The sequence below is a fragment of the Aphelocoma coerulescens genome, chromosome 4, assembly GCF_041296385.1.
Source record: "Aphelocoma coerulescens isolate FSJ_1873_10779 chromosome 4, UR_Acoe_1.0, whole genome shotgun sequence".
Classification (NCBI taxonomy): Eukaryota; Metazoa; Chordata; class Aves; order Passeriformes; family Corvidae; genus Aphelocoma; species Aphelocoma coerulescens.
Window position 1 is genome coordinate 15,629,747 of NC_091017.1, and position 23,041 is coordinate 15,652,787.

Genomic DNA, 23,041 nt, shown 5'->3' on the forward strand with positions numbered 1-23,041 from the left:
ATGGGAAATTATAATTCTACACATGCTTCTAGTGAAATGCAGGTGAGGGTTGGTACCAATTTACAACAGTGTTTGGAGCACACTGGAAATGAACGGCAGCTCAAGTTCAGTAATATTCTTGAAGACTTTCTTTTTCAGTCTCTACTGTCTTTCCTATTAAGTGCTGTTTGGATTTTTAATTAACTACTTAAGGATGTATTCATGAAATGTTAATTCTGTTAAAAGAGATTTCTGACTAGTCAGTCCATTGTACCTTTACTCTTACAAGAGGTAAATGTCAATTGTGTTACCTGGTAAGGAGAGATATGAGAAGAATTTTCATCAAGAGTAGTACTTGATCACACTATTTAAAGACTGTTTGCACTTCGAATCTAGATCCAGAAGAGAACTGAGGTGGTAGCTTTTCACTGCAAATACAGCAAAATATTATTGCCTGAATTGGTCTCTCTAAAGAAACTAACTCCAACTTGCCATCTCCGGAAAGACTTTGGTTGCAATATGAAAATCGGTCTTATTTGGACATCGACAAGCATGAAAATCTAGTATCTTATCATGGTTAAGCTTTTTTTTTCTAAAGAAGAGGTGAAGCCCTTATAAACTTAGGAAGGTCATGACATCAATAAAGGTAATGATTTGTCCAATACTAGGGAAGTATATATGGCATTTCCTGGTTCTGTGATACCCTTTTTCAGCTCTATTTCACCAAATCTCGGTTTTTAAATGTGTTTATTTTGGCACCTTGCAGTGTTCAGCAGTGCTCCTCATTTTGTCAGAGCAAACATAAATATTTCTGATTATGTAATGAAAAACTCAATTCCTTCAAGATAACACCATGTGAACTTTGGTTTGTTTTTCAGTGATGTGGACAGCAAGCCAAACGTGACATGTTTTTACAGAATGGGTAGGAATCTACAGTCATCAAATTATGGTTACCTGGTGTCACTAGTGGTATTTTTCAGAGTAACTGTAAGGGCACTTCCTTTCCCCTGGAAAAATATATCCAAACACAAATAAACAACAGTTTAAATAGTGTTAACAGGTAGCTGTTATACCTCATCAGTTCTTAGCTTTTTTTTTACTTCATGTTCACTTATTTCTCATGTAGCAGATTGGTAATGAAATTTTATTATTGGCTTGGGGGGTTTGTTTCTCTTTTTCTCCATTATGCACATTTTTTTTTTTATACTTTGCTGCAGTTTTAGCCAGAATCATGCTTTTCTGGTTAACTTTGATAATTCTAGTGCAGAATTTTCAAATAGTTTTAACTTTTCAATAGGAAAAATAATTATGACCGACTTAGATTGTGTTTAGTATAAGTAGTAGGATTTCTTCATTTGGGAAATACTCCAGGCAGGCAGTAGAGGAAAAAAATTGTAGAAGAATGATATTGTTGGTAGTTCACAGGCAGAGGAAGAATAAGTTCTTCAAGTTATATTTGCAGCAAGTTGAGTTAGAATGTGTTAAGAGCAAGGAAGGATCAAGATGGATCATCAAGTAGCAGTTAGGTTCCTCTTCCTAAATGTTGTCCACTTTCCCTTCCTCAGCAAAAAGCCCAAAATCAAGCCAAACCACCTGCCCCCAAAAATGAGTAAGACAAAGATCCAGATGGAAACAAAAACTTCATGCATACACAAACTCAGTAACTGCAAATCTGTTAGAAGTATTTATTTATGAAGATATGATTCTGTGCCTGTGTAACAGGGAGAGCTGGATAACTGTGGAAAACAAGTTAAATTTCTGGTCTGTTGATCTTTTCTCTTAAGAGGTTTCTTCATGATTGGTCATGCAGATCACGCAAATATTGAGGTTACTGGATGACTGAAGAGACGTAATTTCATATTGGCAAGTGACACTTCCTTTAGTCATTCAGTGTCTTTAACTTTTTTTTTCCCCCTGTGTGTATTAAGACTTAGTCATTGAAAATGGTCTGGATATGAAATTTGCATCCATGTGTTTTTACAGATTTTGCTCTGAACATTCACCCATGTTTTTTTATGTAAAGACATCATGTCTTAGCAGGAAGCTTTTTGTGTGGAATACGTGCTTGGACAGAAAGAAAACATGGAAAACTAAATCTGTTATCTGCGTTCTTACACTTTCAGCTTCTTAAGATTGCTAGGTGATATGTCAAGTTATACTGTTAATTGGAGGATAAAAATGGGTATTACTTACCCATCTAGTCTAAGTTAATAATGATCGGGAGTGGTATTATGAGATCTTTATTGGCCTGTGATCTCCCTCAGATACATCTCAGAAGAAAAGGAAAAAGAAATGAATGAGTTGAGGAATGAAGGGATGGTCTAGAGAGGCACTTTTGAGAAACAGACTGGCTTGTTTCAAGTAGTGAGTCCGGCTTTTTGAAGGAACAGAAAGAAGTACATGGTCATAATTTTTGCAGATGGTTTTAAGAGTGACTCCATTTAGACACTTCTTTTTTTCTTGCAGGACTTGTTCTGCAGTACCTTAGTTTCCCTTTGGTTCAAGAAAAAGAAAAGTCAATTAGCTTAGCTTTTTAAGTACCAGTGATGAGCTGCATGGGGAGTTCTGACCCCCATTTGTGGGGAGGTGTCTGTTCAACTTGGGGGTCACTAAATGAAAAGGTGACTTTTTACTTTGGGCACTCTTTGATTTCACATTGCAGACTGAAACAGTTATTGGGATATTCAGTATCATTTTAGTCTGCTGATGTTTGTTGGGATTTTTAGAAATTTTATTTCTAACACTGTGTTAGCTGGGCAAGACAGGAAATGTTTGATTCAAAATGAGATCCCTGGCAGCTGCCAAGAAGGCAGAATCCAAAGATGTGAGGACTTTGCAGGCAGTCTGCAGAACAAGCTCTCCCAGGAACACAGTAAATGATCTTGGATGATATTCAGAATATCTGTCTTCTCTCAGGATGGTGTCCATAGTTCAGTGGATTTCTCTGTTTCCATGCAGTTACTAGAACAAGGCATCATCTCATTTGCTATCACATGCTGGTGAACTGTGCAGTAATGTTGGCATTTGTGGAAATTGTTGTCCTAATGTTCCTTTTCTAACATGCCTTGTTACTTCATTTAAGTTAGAAATTAGACCTGGAGAGAGCTGTCCAAATATATACCAGCCTTGCAAACTTGCAGAGTACGAAGAACTGGTTATAGGTGGGAGTTCAAGGAGCTGACTAAAAAGACTCTTCAGTGAGATGAGAACCAGAGTTCTGCAGCACTCTACTGAGACATGAAGGCTGGCAAATTGTGGTGACATGACTAGCACCACAATAGCTACAAAACATTTTATAGCTGGACATGAGCCTTGGAAACAGAATCTGGGAGCTTAAGATTCATGGTGTAGTGTGTGATAGAATAAATAAATCTTTATTATTAGGATTTATGTATATCATCAACTTTGACTTGTTCAGTTGCAATGTTGAACATAATCTTTAGGCAATTCATAAACATTTAAATACATACTGATCTGTTCTTTTGGTGGACAAGCTACTTTTACAACCTTAACTCTTATCTGAGCTGGCCAAATCCTCTGTCAAAGAGACATGACCGACAGACCTTCTCAGAGGAATAACATTTACTTTAACAGCAAGGAAACAATTTATTGAAATACATGCCCTTCAAGGCTTGGAGTTGAAGGTCACTGACCCGAAAAGAGTTCTTGTAGGACAGAAATAGCTACCTGGAAACCCAGAAATGGAAGCTCTGCTGCAAATCTGTTTCTTCTGATCCCTGGATATACCTGGACACCAGCTGTGCAGCGCACAGCCTGGGAACTGTGTGCTGAGCCCAGGGCAGTCCACTGGTGGGACGTGTGTGCAGCCTGGCTGGCCAATTACCTGGAAGTCGGCTTCCTCTCTGCCAGCTGCCCTAATTTTCCTTTCTCTCAACACACACTGAGCAAGTGGCCCAGTACTGTGCATGCTGTGAGTGGCTCAGTGCTGTGTTTGAAGGTGAGGGCACTGTTGAGGTGCATGTAGGCTAAAGCTGCTCTCCAGGAAGCACAGCTACATCTCCTTTACTCTGGGACAATTTCTCCATGTTGCAGAGGAGAAAAGTAGAGATTCACAGATGCAAGAATTAACTTGATGCAAGACAGCTCTTGCCTTTTTGAAAATGTTACCTGGAGTACAGCACCATGCAAATGGTTGTGCTGCTGTCAAAGGCAGCTCACCAGGACAGCTGCTTTTGGGTAGTACCCTAGTGTCGACAAAATGTTGCCATGCCAAGATTCTCTGTGATCCTTGTTAAGGAAGGGCTGTTAGCACAGGCCAAAATTTTGCCCCTCTCCAGCACTGCAGGTGCTGGAGAAAAACTTGTCACAGGACTCGTGTGCTGGACTGGCTGACTGGTGGATCTCTGGAGGAACCTGCTTGGAACTTGTAGGGCTGGATGTGAGTCAAATACAAAAGACGCTGCTAGTCAGGAGGTCTGTATGCTTGGGGAGGGCCTGTCCTCTGCCCAGCATTTTCTATAGTCTGTCTGCTTTCTGTTCTTTTCCTCCTGTTTTTCATGTGCTGCAGACTTAATGACTGGTTTTCTGGCGTTCGGATAGATGCCTGGAGAAAAAGTTATGTCCCCTGGTGAATGGTTACCTTCCCTTTTGTAAAGTGTCAGGATAGGTAGGAGGCTGAAGGCTGCAGAGTGAAAAGAATCTATGCAGTTGGGAGGTTTGGGAAAGCAGGGCAGCAAGTCAGCTGACTTTGCATGTTAAATGTTGGAATTGAACACTGGGATTAAGACTCGCTCTATACATGATGGTGGGGAATAGAACCTCTCAAGGTCTCTCAGGCTGGGAGAAACCTTGGCAGGCCTTGTAGTCCAACCTCCTGCTCACAGCTGGACTGGCTCTGAGATGGGACCAAGTTGTACTGGGCTTGATTCTGTCATGTCTTGCAAATCTCCAAGTCTGGAGACAGCACAGCTTCTCTGGGCCCTACTCTAGTGCCTCTCTGTCATCAGTGGGCGAATAAAGCTTCTCTTTATGCGCAGTCTGAACCTCTCTTGTATCAATTTATGTCTGTTTTCCCTTGTCCTCCCACCATGCAGTGCTGTGAAAAGCCTGGCTTCGTCTTTGGTTTGCCAATAGCCTGTGGCACCTTTTAATATAGGTCAGTCTTCAGTCCTTGTTAGGAAATTGTAACTTTGTGATTAATTAAAGTAAATAAAAATGAATATGAGCTTGGAAGTAATGGCAGGGATAACATAGTGATATATTGATTACGTTATGCAATATAACATCAGTGAGTGTAGCTGTATTGAGCAAGCTAGCATGTAGACACTAATTGAGAGGGAAAAAAATCTTTATTTACTTTTGAGTGTAGTGTTTGCAACAACTTACACACTTCTCTTTGTAAAAGAAACAAATAGCCATGCCCCCATCAGTGAGGGAATTGAACATAGTATTTAAAATTGTGTTGCAAGCCTCCAAATACGAAGGTAGCTGATCTCTTCTTAGGAATGCCAGAGCATCTGTCCTCCAGGCAGGTATTTGACTTCTGGATTTCAGAATTGTAGATACCAGTGATTTAGATAATCAGGGTTTTTCTCTGTATCCAGAGGGTTTTATTCATCCTGTGGAAAACTAAAGAGCTATCCAGGCATTAGCTTCCCGAAATAAAGAGAGAACCCCTCTCTATTCTGGTCTTTGTTTCCCACTGATGAAGCAAAATGTTATGTGTCTTCATGTAGGTTTTATTCTTTCATAAATAAAATAATAGCTTGTATAAAAAAATACTCCCACTATTTCAGTGTGTAATTGACTGCTCTGATTAAGGGCCCTGTCCTCCGATATCTGATCAGCTTATAAAGTATTTCTGTGGTCACTAATCTGTATTTCAGAAGAGATGACCGCTGTAGAAATTTTGACTATCTTCTTGGAGATGCACAGGGATAAGATGAGAGGCACTGGACACAAGCAGCACAACGCCAGTTACAAGGAGGGTAGAAATTTGTACCATGAAGATTAAAGGCACAGTTGGTTTCTCAAAGGGACAATGAGATTTCTACCCTCAGAGATGCTCAGAGCTCACCTGAGCAACTGATTTAAGCTGCCTCTGGCCTGAGCAGAGGTTGGGCCACACTGCGCTTCACAGCAGTCTTCCATCCTGTATCTTTCTGTACTTATGTGCAAACAACATCCAGTATTTCATTGACAGAAATCGTAGTGCTGTAGCAGTAAGACCCAGTTACTTAATTTGAAAACCTCTATGTAAAAAAGACAGTGCTTCTTATCAACCAATATAATTAATGAAATTTTGTGTCACAGGTGACCTGCAAATCAGTTCAGCATGTCTATGTAGGGAGCATCTGGAGTTTAGCACTGAAACATTGTGATTTATTTCTACAGGAAGCACTTTTCTTTGCTGTTAAGAGCAGAAGACTGTTTATTGGTGACCAAATTAATACATCCTTGGCAAAGATTTTTGTAAATTTTGGATTGAGTAGGGTAGGTGAGAGCATTCTGAAGACAACTTGAAATAAATTTTACTAATCTATTTAAATGTACATGGTTTTGATGGTTCATTTGGAGAGGGAATTAGCATTTATTTCCATTTGGAGCATCAGCTTATAGTAGTAGATATTATCAAAGCATGCAAATTTAATTAGGGAGTAATTAAAAGGTGAAGTAACATGAAGCGTGTATGACAATTTTCTTATTCCTTTTTCAGACTAATTTTGGCTTTGACTTAACACAAATGCAGTTTATGGAGCATTTCTTCTTTCCAGTGGCATAGAAATCAGATGTTGCATTAAGTCTTCCTGACTTCCAAATGACTGCAGTTACACTGAAGCAAGATTTGGGCTGTCCAACAGAGCTTGCCTGCAGTAAATGAGATTGGATTCGTTTCCTTGACTTTCATTGTGTTGCTTTAAAAAAGCTTAAGTTGTTGGTGTTAAACTTTCCTTGGTTTTAAATTGTACCCAGTGCGAGATCGTTGAAGTTCTTGTTTTGCGTTCTGCCTCTCTGTGTAGAGGATGCTTCTGGAGGAGATGTGAATGCAGCTGCAGTTCAAGCAGGTTGATGTCTCCTTGTATTATACCTGGTTGGCCATTCACATCTACATCATGAGGCTTTGCAGTATTGAGAAGAACCTGGCTGAAAGGCAAGACTAGAATTTTTTAGGGTAAGGAGGAGCTGTTTGAAAGACAGAGTGCATGATGCCCAAGAGATCTAGCAAGGGTTTCCGTTGTTTGTGTTTAGCTCTTGGACAACTTCAGTGAAGAGGAGCAACATTTAAGAGTTGTGTGTAGTAGGGTGGCTGTAGCAGTCTGTCATTAAGACCACTTTTGTGAGGATTCTTCCCTTTGCTCTTGAGTGTGAAGGTGTTTTGAGGGTTGGCATGGAACTTGGCATGTTGTTGCACGGAGTGGGCTATCTTCATTTTTTTTTCTCCCCAGTTTATTTTTGTCTTTCTAAACATGATTAGTTGTTGGGATTATATATTCCCCCTCCGCCTCCAGAAAGTTGTATTTAAGCTGTGGTGGTGTTTCCTTCGTGCCTGCCTCTAGTATCGTCTATCTAGTGTTTCCAAGCTGTGTTACACTGAGTCTTAGGGACAGCAAGAACACCTTGTTACGGTGTTCAACCATGTTCTAAGTTGAAGATGGATGGAATAATAGTCAGTGAAAATTTTTAGGCAGTCTGTGGTGACAAATGTCTGTAGGCTTAGGTGTGTCATTTTTGCTGTTTTCTATTGTGAACCTCGGGGGTTGATCTCTGAGAAGGTGAAGTGCATGCCTTACTGCATTTCCTTCAACCTTCTTGAGCAGGAGGAGGTTAATGGAGATTTCACTAGGAAGTATGTACTCATTTGGAAGTATGATGAGAATGCTGAGAGTTCGGTTTAGAAATAAAAAGCAAAAGAATCCAGGAATACTGGTGAGGAGAAGAAAGTGTCCAGGTGCTGGAGTTGTGAACTCTACTGGAAACAGATGTGGTACCTTTCTTTACTTCTTCCTGTATGCAGTTCTACAACTCTAGAGTTTGTTTTAGGAGAAGTAGTGAATAAGAAACAGTAATGGAAAAGAGTTTTTTGGAGGGAGCCAGAATCAGAAGGTTTTTACCTGTTTGAAGTTGTTTGAAGTTTTTGTTTGTTTGTTTTTTACAAATGGGGCTGACCCTTATGTTGGCTTTTAAGGTCTTGTCTTTGTCAGAGAGAAACATCTGGCTCTTTCATCCTGATCCTACTGTTAAAACAGCTGGAAGTACTTAGACAACATGTTGCCCACATTTGTATTCCTTCTCTCAGATTTTAAGTACAGCAAAAATAGTTTGTTGCCAAAGTTATTTCTCATCCTAGTAGGCAGTGTGGATTGACATCCATGCTCCTGCTGGCCTATGGTCCTGACCTCTCACCTCATCTGGCTAAAGACAGGCTTTGACATCACATCCCTTGCAGTGTGTCTGAAAGTGAACCAGGGAGGTAGAGAATGCGTGCTAAGCACACATCTCCTCTAGAAAAGGCAGAAAATGTGCTTGGATCACATAATGTTTATGATCTCTTTGGTTTGTTTCCAGCACAGGCAGGATTTTATCTCTGATAAATGAGGAGTAAGTGCTAGCGCTCAGCTACTGTAATTCCTTTCAACAACAGTTTATATGTAATGTCTTCCTTGACTTCTCTTTGATGTAACATGCAAGTGAGTTTTTTAACTTGGCAAAACATGGAAGCAGGGAGGAAAATGGCTGGTTAGGTCTGAATGGATTTCTGTTGAATACCTGTGATGTATGTAGGCACAGAAGAAACCTTGTGCTCTTGTAGGGCTTTCATTTTTTAATATTCTGATGACACTAGTATGGTATGCATGAAGTTGATAAACATAGTTTATCCACAGGGGAATACTTGGAAAATAAATAAGGGGAAAGGAGCTAAGATGGAAGTCTGCATAATGTTTGTATTTCTTTTTCAGAAATAAGATGTACATAAAAGCAAATTTTTATGGTGTTACTGGATCAGTTTTCTTCTTTGCAGGAACCAAGTGGTTTGTGATTGCTGAGATTTTGTTATTCAGCACTTTTTATGTGATGTCTGGTGAGGGTAGCAGTCAAATTCTATTTGATTTTTTAAGCTCTAGAAAACAGTGAGTACTGAGATATTGAGGCAAAATAAAAAGAGACTTAAAACACCTGGTTGAATACCTAGTGGGATGCAGGTCTGGAAATGTTTGTTACAGCAAGCAAATTATTTAAATGACAAGGACAAAGGATTAATGGCAGCTAAGAGAAGTTATTCAAGTCATAAATTGTATTGTTAGAACTTGATTTAAACTTTTCAGTTTTGGTTCTGAAGAAGTATGTTTGGATAAGAAACAGTTCAAGTTCAGTTGACACTGAAACAAAAACATGTTTTTACAAAAAAAGCAACTTAAAATTCAAGAGTGCGTTTCTTATAAAATACGTGTTGACCCAATGGAGTTTGCATTTTAAAAAGCCAAAAAGCTTTTATTCATGTGATGGAGAAAATATTTTTAATTATCTTATGCAATTATACAGATTACCTAAATAAACTCTTCAAGAAATGACTGTAGATTGGGACTTGAGCAAAAAAGAAAATGTTAAAATTGATGGTAACTGCTGTGAAGTGTCACGTAGGTTTTTATTGGTCAGGCTCAAGCTGGCCGCCCTAATACTACATTTTGAGAAAATAGTTGCAAATGGCATGTTCCAACTCTTTGAACCAAAGGAAAGCCCTTCAGTGCAGCGGGGAGCTTTATGTAAGCCATGGGTGGGGGTGTTTATGGTGGCTGAAAATTGTTTTCTGAATGACACTTGGATTCTGGAAAATAATAGACGTGGCTGCTGCCAGGGTTCAGTGGTGGGTCATGAAAACGAGGTGACGCAGAGCTTGGCTGAATCAGACGCTGCCTGTGCGTGCAGCGTTCTGGGGAGGAGAAATCACCACCGTGTTTGTTTTGCACTGCAAGTGGAACCACCCTAACTCCTTGTTGCATTTGTTACTTATGGTGTACTTTTTCATGAGGTAATTGCTACTTGAGGCACTTTTGAAGTGGTCAGGAGCAGACACTGGATACAGAATGGGCAGTTTGGTTCTTCGTTGTGCTGCTTTTCCATTGTGGCTTTGAGCAGCCTCTGCACAGTGTATGATCTGCAAGTGGGAAAGCCATTAGCCAGGGAGCAAGGTGCTGCCTGTCTGGAGAGGTTCAGGGTGAACTTAGATTGGTTTCAGTGGACAGAGATGGGCAAGGAAGCCTGCAGGCAGCACAGCCATAGAGTACCATACTGCCTGCATGCCACCAGGAGATCCATTGTCCCTGTGGAAAGTCAGGAACCTAGTTCAGATGGAGAGATGGTGAATGCCCTAAGAAATCATCCTGGAGAGCTAAATCTGAATCTTGTTCATAAAACATAGATCCTTTCCTCCAGGAAAGGTTTAGTTTAACATGCCAGTCAGTATATTTCTCCTTTACACTGGAGACTTGATTAAGGAAGAAGGTGAGTAAGCTGTGCCACCCCCTTGGCACTGACCAGAACAGGTTCTCCTTTCTCAGAACTTGGAGCGGGGTTTTTGTTAGAGTAGCTGCAATTTCTGCTTGAGGGCTTCTGTGCCTTCACTAGGCTGAGGGACGTGAAGAGACCGGAGTTGTTTGAGCTGTCTTAGGTGCTTCCAGAGTTTTGCTCTTTGTGACTAGTGGGTTCAAAACTAACCTATTTTGTTACTTAGTTTACTTAGTTTAGTTACATTTCTTTGGAGGATGATGTTTTAGGATATTCAAGGTTGAAAACATCTTCCTTTTTCTCATTGCTGAAGTACAGATGGTGTGTGCTATTGGTTTTGCAGTCACTTTTGTTGACTGATGACCACAGGGAGAATTAAAGCTTGGGTGATACTGAAGATTGGTTGATGGAAGTAAAGTAGGAGTGCTTTATTTTTTTGGCACCACAGAAGGTGTTTAGTTCTTGTTAACTATGTTTAAACAGGACCTCCTGCTCCCCTCTGTTTATTCGTTTTGAGACTGCAAGTCAAAACAATTCACTTTGTGCAGATGCTTTTGATAAAGTCTTTCTCAAGCTATTGTGACCCTGGCAAAATATGGAAGTATGATAAATGCAAGGGAATCAGGACTTAGAGACAAGTCATTCCAAATGTACTGTGGGAATATAGATAAACTATAAACTTTTGGTTCAGGACCAAGTAAATGACACATATGAAGGAGGGTTGCAAGCTGTCTTCAGGGTTGTACTTCCTCATGGCCTTTTTTTACAGTTTTAACTGGAAAGGATGCTGATATTTCCCTTTAATTTCTGCTGAAGGAAGCTTGTGGGTTTTGAGTACTTGTAGTGTAACTGGTCATTTGAGCTTTGAAAATACAGTAAGTGTTAATTAAATTTAGTGCAATCACAGTCTGATCTGATTTGGAGCCTGAGACCTCCATTGTCTGTATTTAAAGATAAAAATCTATCATTTTGAACCTGAGAGGTGGTTGGCTATATAATGAAGTTCTTAATAGAGTGAAATGCAGTTGAAGATAGCTGAAACTGCAGTTCCCTATTTGTTTTAAAGTTTGTCCAGTAACTGTTACTATGACAAAAGGACCATTTGTTTATTGTCTTAGTTTAAATATTTACTTGCTTCTGTAGAGATAAAATCAAAGTGCTCCCCTTAATTCTTGTGTTTCTGAGTTCCATGGTCCAATTTCTACAGTTTTATGTGTTGTGCACACAGGTAGTATTTGGTTCTGGCTGGTGGCTCCTTATTTTTCCCCATGAACAGATGAAAGTGGACGAGGAAGGTTTCATGGTCATAGAGGATGGAGTTAGGACAGAAATTCTCCTTTAGCTGTTAATGCTGAACTCTTGTACTTGCCAGCAAGTTATTTAAGTTTTTAGAGCATAGAACAACATTGTAGAAAAATGTCTTATTGTTTTAAGCTCTGCAACACCTCTGTGAGCAAGATTTTCACATTAATGCCATCTCCCTTACAAAGCCTTTCAAAGGGACCTGATGCTGTACTGCTTTTTTTACCCAGGTTAATTTCCCCCCACTGAAATATTTTCTGCTCCTTTTAATGTACAAAATAATAAAACAATGAATGATATAAATTGTATTATAAAGTTTTTCCAGTTGCTCTAGGTATGCCTGTACTGTGTAGTGCTGTGGAGTATAGGAACACCTGTACTAATAGTGCCAAATGGGGCTGACTGGGAATCAGAGGTAAAATAATCAGAGGTCTGCCATCTCATGACTAATTAACCAAGGTGCAGCAATTCGCCCAGTTATTTGCCAGGTCCTACAGTGGCTGCTGCTGGGTTTACTGCCTCTACCACCTGCCTTGGGTTAGCTGGAGAACCTTGTTGTGATGGACTTATGGAGTCATGCTGAAGTGAGCTCAGACTTGAGCACAAGCCTTGTTGGCTTGTGTGTGTGTCCGCTTGCAAATTCTAAGGTGAATATTTTATAACTCTGAAAACAAGAGGCAGACAAACTGGGGGAGAGGCCAGGGAAAACTGCACGTTCAGTAGCTTCACAGTTGCTCAGCCGAGTTAGTGTCAATGTAGCTTAGTTCTTATTCCCTGCTGTAATGATGAGAAATCACTTGGTTCCTCAGAGGGATGCTCTGCTGATCACGGGCTGTCAGTGCATTAATTACTGGGCTTGCACTTTGTATTAACTCTTTTAGCAGTTCATGTGCTCTCAGTGAGTGTAATTTAATCAGAGAAATACTGCTGTGTGTCAGTTTGCTACAGTTCCTTTTCCCAGAGCTATTTAAAAAATTTCTTAGTTTGTGAAAGTCCAGTTGTCATAGGAATGACTCTTCTTTCATTTCAGAACAGCAGAGCTCTGTGACTTTATTGTCACATTTATATTCTAACCTTTTTCTCTTTTACCTAGTGAGAGAGCAGCTTTGGTGTTGAAGAGAAACCTTGGAAAGGAATGGGCCCTGTTCTCTTGAAGCTGTTTGCCCTGATCCCAGGAATGCTGTAGAGGTTAGTGACGTGAATGCTGAAGAGCTTTTGTGGAAATTGCCTTTTGATTTGTAATTGGCACACTCTTCAATAAATTCTGTGTGAAGCAGTTCATTTGCCTGTCACAGAAAGGGAGTTAATTCAGGCACTGTCAGAACACAGTCAGCTTAAAATTGCTCTACCCAAACAAAATTTAGGATTCTGTTTATCTGTGTGGATGCTGTGGAAATACATTGCTGGGTGGTCACAGAAAGTTGTGTGGGTATGATGCATGTTTAGAGACAAGCTGTGTTAAACTTGGAGGTTTTAATCAATAGGTTAAAAAAAAAAAAGGGTAAGAATGATCATAATGTATGAGACTGTAGTGCCTGATTCTTCTTTGAGTTTCTCAAGTCTCTCATTTTTGCTTTGAGAGAAGAATACTCCTGATCTTCAGTAGAATTGACAGGCTAGGAAGGGTCCATTTTGTATCCACACAGAGGTAATGTAATCTCTACTTCTGCCTCAAGTGACTTGCATTTCGGTGTTATATCCTAGTTTATTTGGGTTTGTACAAACTGTATAGACTGCTTGCTGTGAATGTTTTTCCCCAGAGCTCTGTAGTCATGCTACAAATATTACAGCCTGCAAGAGGCTTCCTTTTGCAACTAGAACATTCAGTCTAGTTTACTTCCATGTTTTTTGGAAAGATTAACAAGGATTATGTAGATTTATCACCTAGTGGATTACTTTTTAATTAATGATGTAAAAAAAGTTTGTATAACTATTAAATTCACTAAGGCTTGGTTTTGCTGATGAAAAATGAATGTAGCAAGTAGTTTCATGGAGCAGTGGGAGGGGGAGAGGGAAGAAGTAGGCCTATTGAAGTGCTTCTAAAGCAAAGAGGTGAATTTCCATAGGAACAGTTGAGTTAAACTCTATTAAATCTGTCTGGTTTACTGTAAAGGATTCTAATCTTTGTTAGCTTCCTTTATTAGCATAGGTGTGTGTGGTGTGGCTACTGAGGAGTAATGTCCAAGCTTTGCTAGGACACCCTTTAACATACACACCCTTTTGGAGCAAAAAGAAAAACAACATAATAGAAAAAAGGGTGTAGCATGTCACAGACACAGAAAGTGAAGAGGCGACCCAGTGGGAAAAGACTTCTTAGTACAGGGAAATGTTAGTTGGCATCGCTCTTTGAGGCATGGAGATCTCAACAACTGCAAGTGCTGCCACTTGTTATCAAGAGCTTTAGTCACTGATGTATTCTCATCATCTTTATCTTGATTCATGTAAAACTGAGAAGTGTAAAGTGTTCAAGGGGAGGTATCACTTCTAATATAATAAAAGAATAGGGAAGACAAAAACCCCAAAGCACATCCTTCCATGTGAAATCCTGCACTCCAACATCAATGCTTTCATTCTAGCTCTGTGCTGCTGCTTTTGTTTCCAATGTTTTATTCATTAACAAAAACCACAAACTTGTCCACAAGGGGGTCTGACAGAAATATACCTTTTTTTACCTTAATAGAAAATATCTAGCTCCCTTCAACCTAGTGTGTTAAGATGTTTTTGAGACATACATATATACATACACACACACTATGGAGAATAAAAGAAGATGAAAGGTTCATCTCCTCTCATGTTAGTCTCCTTCTTGACTTAGTAAAAGCAGTTGGTTTCAAGCAGCCTGTTGAATGCAGAGTATTTTGTGAATCTGTGAAGACTGTCTTGTAAGAATCACGATCTGCTATTCAGATACTTATGTAGAAAATAGTTCCTTGGCACTTCATGCATCCTGTTCTTCCAGTTCTGAGGACATGCAAGAACTGGCAGAGCTTAACAGCTTGGTTTTAGGCTTGTGGTTATATTCCTTTCAGACCCAAGCCTGCTATATTTGATTTGGTTGCTCTCCATGGGGCCATGTTGAGTTTCTCTCCAGCTGTGGCATGACTTACCTGCAGCTACATGGATAATAGTAAAAATTGTGATGCAGTTTATGAGCACATAGGAGATAATGAGATAAGGGAAGACAGCCAACCAACATGAATTTGCCAGGGAGAAAATTGTGTCAAACTGATTAGTTTGCTTCCTTGACAGATGAATTAGATTAGTGCATAAGGGAGGCAAGGGATAGAAGTGATACAAATAGAAATATATAAGGTTTTGAAGGATGTTCTTTTGAGTGTAATATGTGCGGTGTTTTGGTTTTTTTAAATGGGATCTTCCTTTAAATTACTATATTGCAGGAGCAAAATTTATTAAAAATGGTTCTGTGGAGCACTTAATAGGGATTCAGGATCACTTGGAAAGGCATTTGAAGTAGGCTTCTATACTAGCTTGTCATGGCTGGATTTGTCAATGAAACCCATGATTTAGATTTTAGCACTTGGAGTAGAGTTTACTTACGAGATGTGCAGGTGATGTCAGTTTGGGAGCAGACAGAATGGGCAGCCCAGTGTGTTGTTGATATGGAGCTGTTTGTCACTGGGGTAAGCTAAGTGTGTGTGTTGGCTTGACCTGACTCCACCCTGTGTTTATTTGTTATACCACAGGAGCTCAGTCAGTGTATATAACCTAATTATGCTGAGTTTACTGGGTTGGATGGCCTCGTCCAATGCTCACAGCACAGCTTGTGGTACTTTTCTATCCTTTAGAAAACTGCAGCATTGAAACCTAGAACTTGAGAGGAAGCATTTGTTTATTTGTAGCACTTTCTTTATTCTGCCACAGGGAGAAAATGTATGAGTAGGGAGGAGTGACTATATTTTTTAAGGGCTTTTACAGAATAAGATATAAAATATAGAAATAGTTGTCGTCTTGAGATGGTGTTGGGAGAAGTCTGACATAGTGCTTTGTTTTAAATTCCCTGTGATAGAAAGGGGTGTTCGTTTGCCATGCTTTTGCACACTCAGTGCTCTTCTCATAGTTGTCAGGTTATCATGAAAGATTCATTTTGTGTCTCCCTTAGAGCTAAACACCAATTTTTCACACTGGGTCAGTAATTTTTGCTAGCAATAGATTAATGCCTGAAACTCCCTTTGACATGTTCCCATCTGTTAGTGATGCCATAGTTTCTTACGGATGTGAAGCATAGTGAGGCAAAAAAAAGTCTCTATTTAGGTTATCTCTGTGGGGATGCTGCTCTCTGTTTCTGTGATCCCTGCTGCTGTTTTCCTGACTTCTTGTGGTATGGCTTTCTCCTTGGTATCCTAGGAAATGTTTTTCTAGCAAAACTACAAATTAAGAAGGTACACCTTAGCAGCAGAGAGTGGTGCACTGGTGCTGTAATTGGAATAACAAGAATGCTGTGAAAGTTTCATGCCCGATCTTCCATCCCAGGGAGAGGGGGGATATTGGAAGAGCCACTGCTGATAAGTGATAGCCTGTGAAAGGCAAGCCTTGGGCAGTCCCTTGGAAAGAGTTTTAAGTCCCATGAATTGAAACAAACTGGAGGCACAGTAAACCTAGTTTTAGAGCTTTCCCTTGTTTGATTTTTATTTCAAGAAGTTGCCTGGGAGAAATCTCAAAGGCACATTCCTGTAGATGCAGGAATAACTGCTCGAAGTGCTGGGAGATGAAACTGATGTGCAGGAATTTTTGTAAGTGAGGAAATAATAGTGCAGAAGGGGGCTACCACCTGCCTGTGTTGCAGTGAGAGTATATTAAAAGTACTGTTTACTCTTCTTTAGTGTTGCTAAAAGGTCACCTTAGGAGAAAACAGATCAAATTAAAGAAAGAAATGAATGATAAAATTGTGAAGGAATATATGGATGTATAAGAGAAGAAGCCTTTGCTGTGATACTATTGTTGCAATTAAATCCTAGTATTGAGCATTTATTTACCTATTCTTTCATGTGCCTTTGTTTGCCAACATATTGCGGGGTTTCACTCTGTTTATTGCATTGTGTTTGTCTTAAAAATAAACAAGAGTAGTTATCCTCATTCTGTGCACTGCTTACTGTCAAAGCTTAAAAGGGACACAAAACCAGAGAAAAGGAGTAGGACTGAAAAAAATCTTGTTTTCTCTCCTTGGGGAGCAAGTTCTGTTCCCAGGTTTTTTTGCATCTAGAAACAGCCAAACACAGTGCAGGTTATCTAGGTGAGCCCATACACTTTCACAGATGCACTGCAAAAGCCAGGATTTACATTAAATAACTACCCAGTGATTTCTGTAGCTGTAAATGGCATTACAGTGCATTTGATAGACAATTACTGTCTTTTTTTTTTTGTTTTCTTCTTGGTGTTTTTTCCTCCAGTAAGGAAGTCCATTTTCCTTAGTGTGAGTATTGTGTGTATGTGTAGGTGAATCCAAGGGAAAAATGTGAATAAACTCCATGTCAGTAGTTGTGCTTTTACTATGTGGTTGTTCAAGCTCTTTCCTGGGATAAATTTAGTTAAAAAGCAGTGTCCACTGTGGTCATTTGAGCATCATTCTGGGAGAATTCTTTTCAGAGAACTTTTCAGCTTCAATCCTAATTTGTTTTCTGTACTCTTGGTTTTTACTAGGAAAAGAGGCAAGTATAGTGGTGAGACATAACATGCAAGTTTGGATAACATAATGGATTTCCTTGGAAAATACTACCACTTCTCAATAGTTGTTATTATTGAAACAAAACACCTGGCAGTTCTAGACTGTATGGTGCTGTGCATGAAAGTAGCATTGCAAGCTAGAGTAGTAAGCAGTGTTAAAAAAACCACAACAAAACAACAAACCTCGAAAAGCAGAAAAGTTAAGGAAGAAAATCCACATTGCATCTGGTCTAGGTTCTAGCAAGGAGTGTCTCTTGTCCTTTATTTTTTTCCCCGAGAATATTTAGTTCTATTGTAACCAGAATTGAAACATACATACTTTCCTGTGAGATAAGAGAAGCAGGAAAATGTCATCTTGCAAATTAATTTGTAAGCCATGATACATCATTCTCCTTTGCAGTGACTGTGCTGCCGACCAGATGTCTTTTTGCTCGAGCACACACTTTTTCATCTTGATCTGGCACTAGTGTGATTTTGATTTATTCTTTGTGAAGCAGCTGTATCAGTTACTGCGGCCTGTGGATTGCAAGGAGGGATCCCTTCCCTTGGTGTCCCAGCCCACCGGGAGGGAGCAGCTGCTCCTCGCTCACAGCCAGCCCCGCCTGGGCACTGGTACAGTCGGGGCTGGCGGCGCAAAGCTCGGGAGAGCCGCCTGACTGCCACAGGGATGTTTACTAACCAAGGGCTAGCAGTGCCTTGGAGGCACAGAAGCTTGTCTCCTATCTCTAGTATCTTACAAAGGGAGGACTTGGAAACTAAGATGCTTGCACTGAACTTCAAGAATTCAAGGTAGGATGAGACCTAAATGAATCCCAGCTACTCTTACTTCTTTGACACTTCTCCCCCTAGACTAACATTTAATTCCACAACTAGCGCGTGTGATGTTGTACCTCTTGTCGTCAGACTTGCTGTTATAGGAGAAACTGTACCAAAGCTGAGATTGAGCAGAGATTTAGTCAAAATCTAGTAATATTTTTGAATAATGTGAATAATGTACCTGGGCATGATTTCCTGTGTTTAGGATGTTGGCTGTAGAGAAATAAGTCAAAAGTAGGTAGTTTACATTTATCATTCTGGCTAAGAAAATAATTGATTTTAGTTTGTCACATGGGTAGTTTTCAAAATACAGCTAATATGAGGCTTGAGTGCCGGTGGTTGTGCTGTGAATCAACCTTGTTACTGAGTTATGTTACACATGTTCTAAGAAATCTAACAAAGTTGGAGAAAATAGCATTAAGGTAGTATTTTCCCTGTCTCTTGAGTGCTATAGGCTTCATTTTTTTCCCTTTGAATAAGAGAAACTCACTTTTGGGGGCATTTCCAGCTGTCCTATTTAATCTTGTAGTACACTGCAAACTGGTGTCGAGAAATCATTTATTCACTGTGAAATATAGCTTTTATTTTGGTACTATTGCCAAGCAGAGCTAGAACATGAGTAATGAAGAGACAAAAGTAGTTTTGAAAGTAGTTATGTAAATAGTAAATATACCAACCCCTTCACTGGCAATCAAAAATAAGCAAAATAAGTATGGATTTTCTAAAATGTTGCCTCTTCACCCCTTTATGAAAGACACCAACTTTAATATACAAGAACATCTATACCCACTTCGGTCATTTAATAAGTGTGCCATTGAAGAAAATTTTCACTGGAGAACTGCAAGAATGCATTCACTTGAGTAATTAATATTGCTTTAAAGGTCTGCAGTTCTAGTCTGCTTTGGAGGTTTGTGTTTTTTCTTGTTAAGTGTTTTATTTTGTGGGGAGTGTTTTGTCTTTTCTTTCCCCTCTTTTTTCCTATTAAATCCTTTATCTGACACATTCACTGCTGGGGATGGAAACCTTGCAGTTCTGATGGGCTACATCTAAACCCAAACAGCTCTGTCCTGCCTTGGATCTGTCCCAGGCTTTCTCTGCAGGATAGACTCTACCCAGTGTTCTGGGAGTAGCAGTCTTTTGTGTTACTTGGGAGCTAGAGCTGTTTTCTGTAAGGAAAGATTCACAATCAGCTATTTTGTCTTTTCTCTTTGCTCCATCTGAGGCTCCTGGGAAGTGTTTCCATGTGCAGTCTGGTGGAGCTGTATCCAAAACCAGGCTGGGAGCCCAAGATGTAATCTAGCTCTGACTGCAACTCTCAGGTGTTTGAAACCTGCTGATGAGACTGAGAGGGGTTGAGTTGCTTTTATCTGAAATTTGTTACTGTCATCCCCAGAGGATCTTCTGCCACCCAGCAGAGAGGGGTCAGGGGAAGGAGAAGCAGAAGAGAGGGAAGGTGGGGAGAAAAGACAGTACTTTTCTCCCATTGTTACAATACTTGCTTAGTTACACAAAACATGGGAATCTTTACTGGTTTTCCCAGTGGTGTTGCCTCTTAAGAGGAGCAACTGCGGGAAGTGGGGTTGCTTAGCCTTGGGAAAAAGAGGCTTGGGGAGGACCTTATTGCTCTCTGCAACTACCTGAAGGGAGGTGCTAGTGAGGTACAGGTCAGTCTCTTGTCCCAGGTAAGAAGTAACAGGATGAGAGGAAATCACAGAATTGCTAGGCTTGAAAGGCACCTCTGGAGATCATCCAATCAAACCCCCCTGCCAAGGCAGGGTGGCCAAGAGCAAGTGGCACAGGAACATGTCCAGGTGGGGTTGGAATGTCTCCAGAGAGGAGAGTCCACAACCTTCCTGGGCAGCCTGTTCCAGGGCTCTGCCACCCTCAGTATCAAGTTCTTCCTCTTGTTGAGGTGGAACTTCTTGTGTTTTAGCTTATGGCCATTGCTCCTCATCCTGTCACTGAGCACTGCCAAAGAGAGTCTGACACCATCCTCTGGGCACCCACCTTTGTGATATTTATGTGCATTAATGAGGTCCCCTTCAGTCTTCTCCAGGCTAGACAGGGCCAGCTTTTGCAGACCCTCCTCATAAGAGAGGTGATCCACACCCCTCATCATTTTTGTGTCCCTCCACTGGACCCTCTCCAGTAGCTCCTTGTCTTTCTTGTCCTAAGGAGCGCAGAACTGAACACAGCACTCCAGATGTGGCCTCACTAGGGCCGAGTAGAGGGGCAGGATCACCTCCCCCAAGCTGCTGGGTGCACCCCAGGATCCCATTGGCCCCAGCCATCAAATGGCCTCAAGTTGTGCCAGGGAAGGCTTGGGTTGGGAAGGATTGGGTATTAGGAAAACCTTCTTCGCAGAAGGGATTATCAAGCAGTGGAAGAGGCTGCCCAGAGGGGAGGCTGCTTCAGTCACCATCCCTGGAGATATTTAAAAGATGTGTAGATGAGGCATTTGGGAGCATGGTTCAGTGGAGGACGTGGCAGTGCTGGGTTAGAGGCTGGACTTGATGATCTTAAGGGTCTTTTCAAGCCTAAGTGGTCCTTTGGTTCTGTGCCTGTATGATGTGCAGAACTTGATTCCGGTGGAGCTCAGTGGATGTCTTTGGACCATCCTAGTTTCAGGCAGTAGAGACATGTATGCAAGGATTTCTGCTGCTTTTCCACTCATCTCTGGACTGAATTGCTAATTATAAGGTCTTGGGCTGTTTTATTTTGTTTTGCACTTAGGAATACTATGAACATGCAGGTTAAAACATTGGGATTATTCACCCTTATTTACTTTCTGTTGCTTTGGAAATAAACGAGCATTTGTGCCGAGGGTTTAATGCTGATTTAAATGCAGATATGCTGCTGTTTTTGTTGCAATCTTTCTGCCTCAATGGTGGCAGAGAGAGGAATTTTATTACATCAGACAAACATGTGCTAGTAGGATAATTTTGTTGTTTTTCTTATCTGTGTTGTTAGAAACAAGGGTGGCTCTATGGAAACAAGTTTCACAGGTAATGGGCTTCTACTTACTGTCCCTTCATATGCAAATTTCCTAAAGGCAGAAGAAATGTTTTCTTTTGAGTGCATAAATGGCTGGTTTACATGGCTGGAGGAAGTTCAGGCTTTAGATTGCTGTTGGGAAGAAAGCCCACTACCACCAGCACCACAAATGGGGGCCTGCTTTGAGTAATACTGTGTTCCTGCTAAAAAAATATGGTGGCTTTTTTAGCTAAATATGAGAACTGTGCTTAGAGTCACTATTGTCGTTACCAAGCATGTCTTGTTTGGGGCTCCTTTGCTTCCTGCATGGCCTTACTATGAGGATGTACAGGCTCTCTCCTGATCCAGTTTCACTGGTCTCCTTCCTCCTCTTCCCCACCACACCCTCCCACTCCCCATCACTTGGAAAGGTGAGTAGACCAAAGCACTCTTCCCCGTTCATGGTGGTGGCTCATTGTTTCATTATTGATTCCGATGCAATAACTTTCCTCAGAAGGCTTTTTTGCTTTGCTTGTTTACTTTGAATGCAAGAGCCACTCCCCAGAATAGTGCTTTTATTCCTATGCATTTGTTGATGTCTGCATGCCAACCAAGCACATGCTTGCCTCTTCAGATCCCAGATTATTCTGCCTTTTTGTTTGCCTTTCTGTGTGTGTCCCCTCCCCCCCCCCCATCCTCTCACCCCTTTTCTGTTTTTCAGGGGCTTCTTAGCAGAATTTTCTCTCCTGAATTGCATGTTTTAGTCATTGCCATGCAGTTCAAGTCGTCAAGCTAAAATTTCAGTTCTGCTCTATTCCCAGTGTGCTGTAACTAGTATTCTGCTTGTCCAGTTAATGCAAATCAGTTTATTTAGGCCTTTTGAAAACAAAACAAAAACTAAACAAGAAAACCAGCATTCAAAGATCTCAAGATATTTTACCACAGAACACATCAAGAATTCAATTAGAATTTGCTCTCCAAGAATATTGAGGAAGCAAATAGTCTGTTCTGTTTTGGTTTGAGTTTTTTAACCAGTTGTTACCTATCTTCATGGTATTCTGCATATTTTTCCTGATGCTGCATAGGTTGGTTGGTTTATAAGCTTCCGGTAAGATGTTCTGACTGATTCCTCTATTTCAGATGATTTTGCTGAGGTGCAAATGTTTCTGAGATGTTTCAACTCTTCCAGCATATGTTCAAAACCAGAATGATGTTTCAGTGCTTATTTTCCTCCATGTGTTTTTCAGTGTTTACAGCAGTATTGAGGTTTGCAGGATAATAGGAGTTTGCTTATCTGCTGTCTTGCCAACCAGCAGGTGTGCATGGGGATCATTCTCACCTCAAATGTTCAGTTACAAAGTTCCAGATTAACACTAATCTGACAAATTTTAGGTTCCAAAAGTAATCTGCTGTGTTTATAACGTATTCATACTGGTTACACTGAAGAACAGAATTTCTGTTCCCTCAGTCCAAAACCTGTTAACTTACAAGGCATCATTTTTCTATAAATAAGTGTTCCAAAAATACATGTTGGTGGAGAAATGTCTCTATTTTTGTCGTGTTTTGTGTCTGCTTCAGCCAAGTTGGACTTTGCTTCTGCCTGTTGGGATTTTTGTGTTACGCATATTTTTGTCTCTTCAGTTAGCATATTTCTCTGGTAAAAAAGGTCCATTGCATTCCTTGAGTTGAGGAGGAATTGTATGTCCAGACTTTGTGGCAGTCAGAGCTGGATTGGTGGCTTTGAGACCATGCTGGAACAGGTCGGAGGAGTGGAAAAAATGCCTTAGTGGTATGATTGCACAAGCATGGGCCAAATGGTTTCTTG

General features: G+C 40.5%; 1 protein-coding gene across 7 annotated transcripts in view; it reads left to right on the forward strand.

Moving 5' to 3' along the window:
* The window catches only part of WDFY3 (WD repeat and FYVE domain containing 3), a 153,594-nt gene that overhangs the window by 19,583 nt on the left and 110,970 nt on the right, over positions 1 to 23,041 (forward strand). For 5 of the 7 annotated variants that reach the window (XM_069012807.1, XM_069012809.1, XM_069012810.1 and 2 more), the window contains exon 2: positions 12,839 to 12,933. The exons of the other annotated variants lie outside the window; for them this stretch is intronic. The gene's annotated coding sequence lies outside the window, so the exon portion shown is untranslated. The remainder of the gene's footprint in view (positions 1 to 12,838; positions 12,934 to 23,041) is intronic. 7 annotated transcript variants of the gene reach the window in all.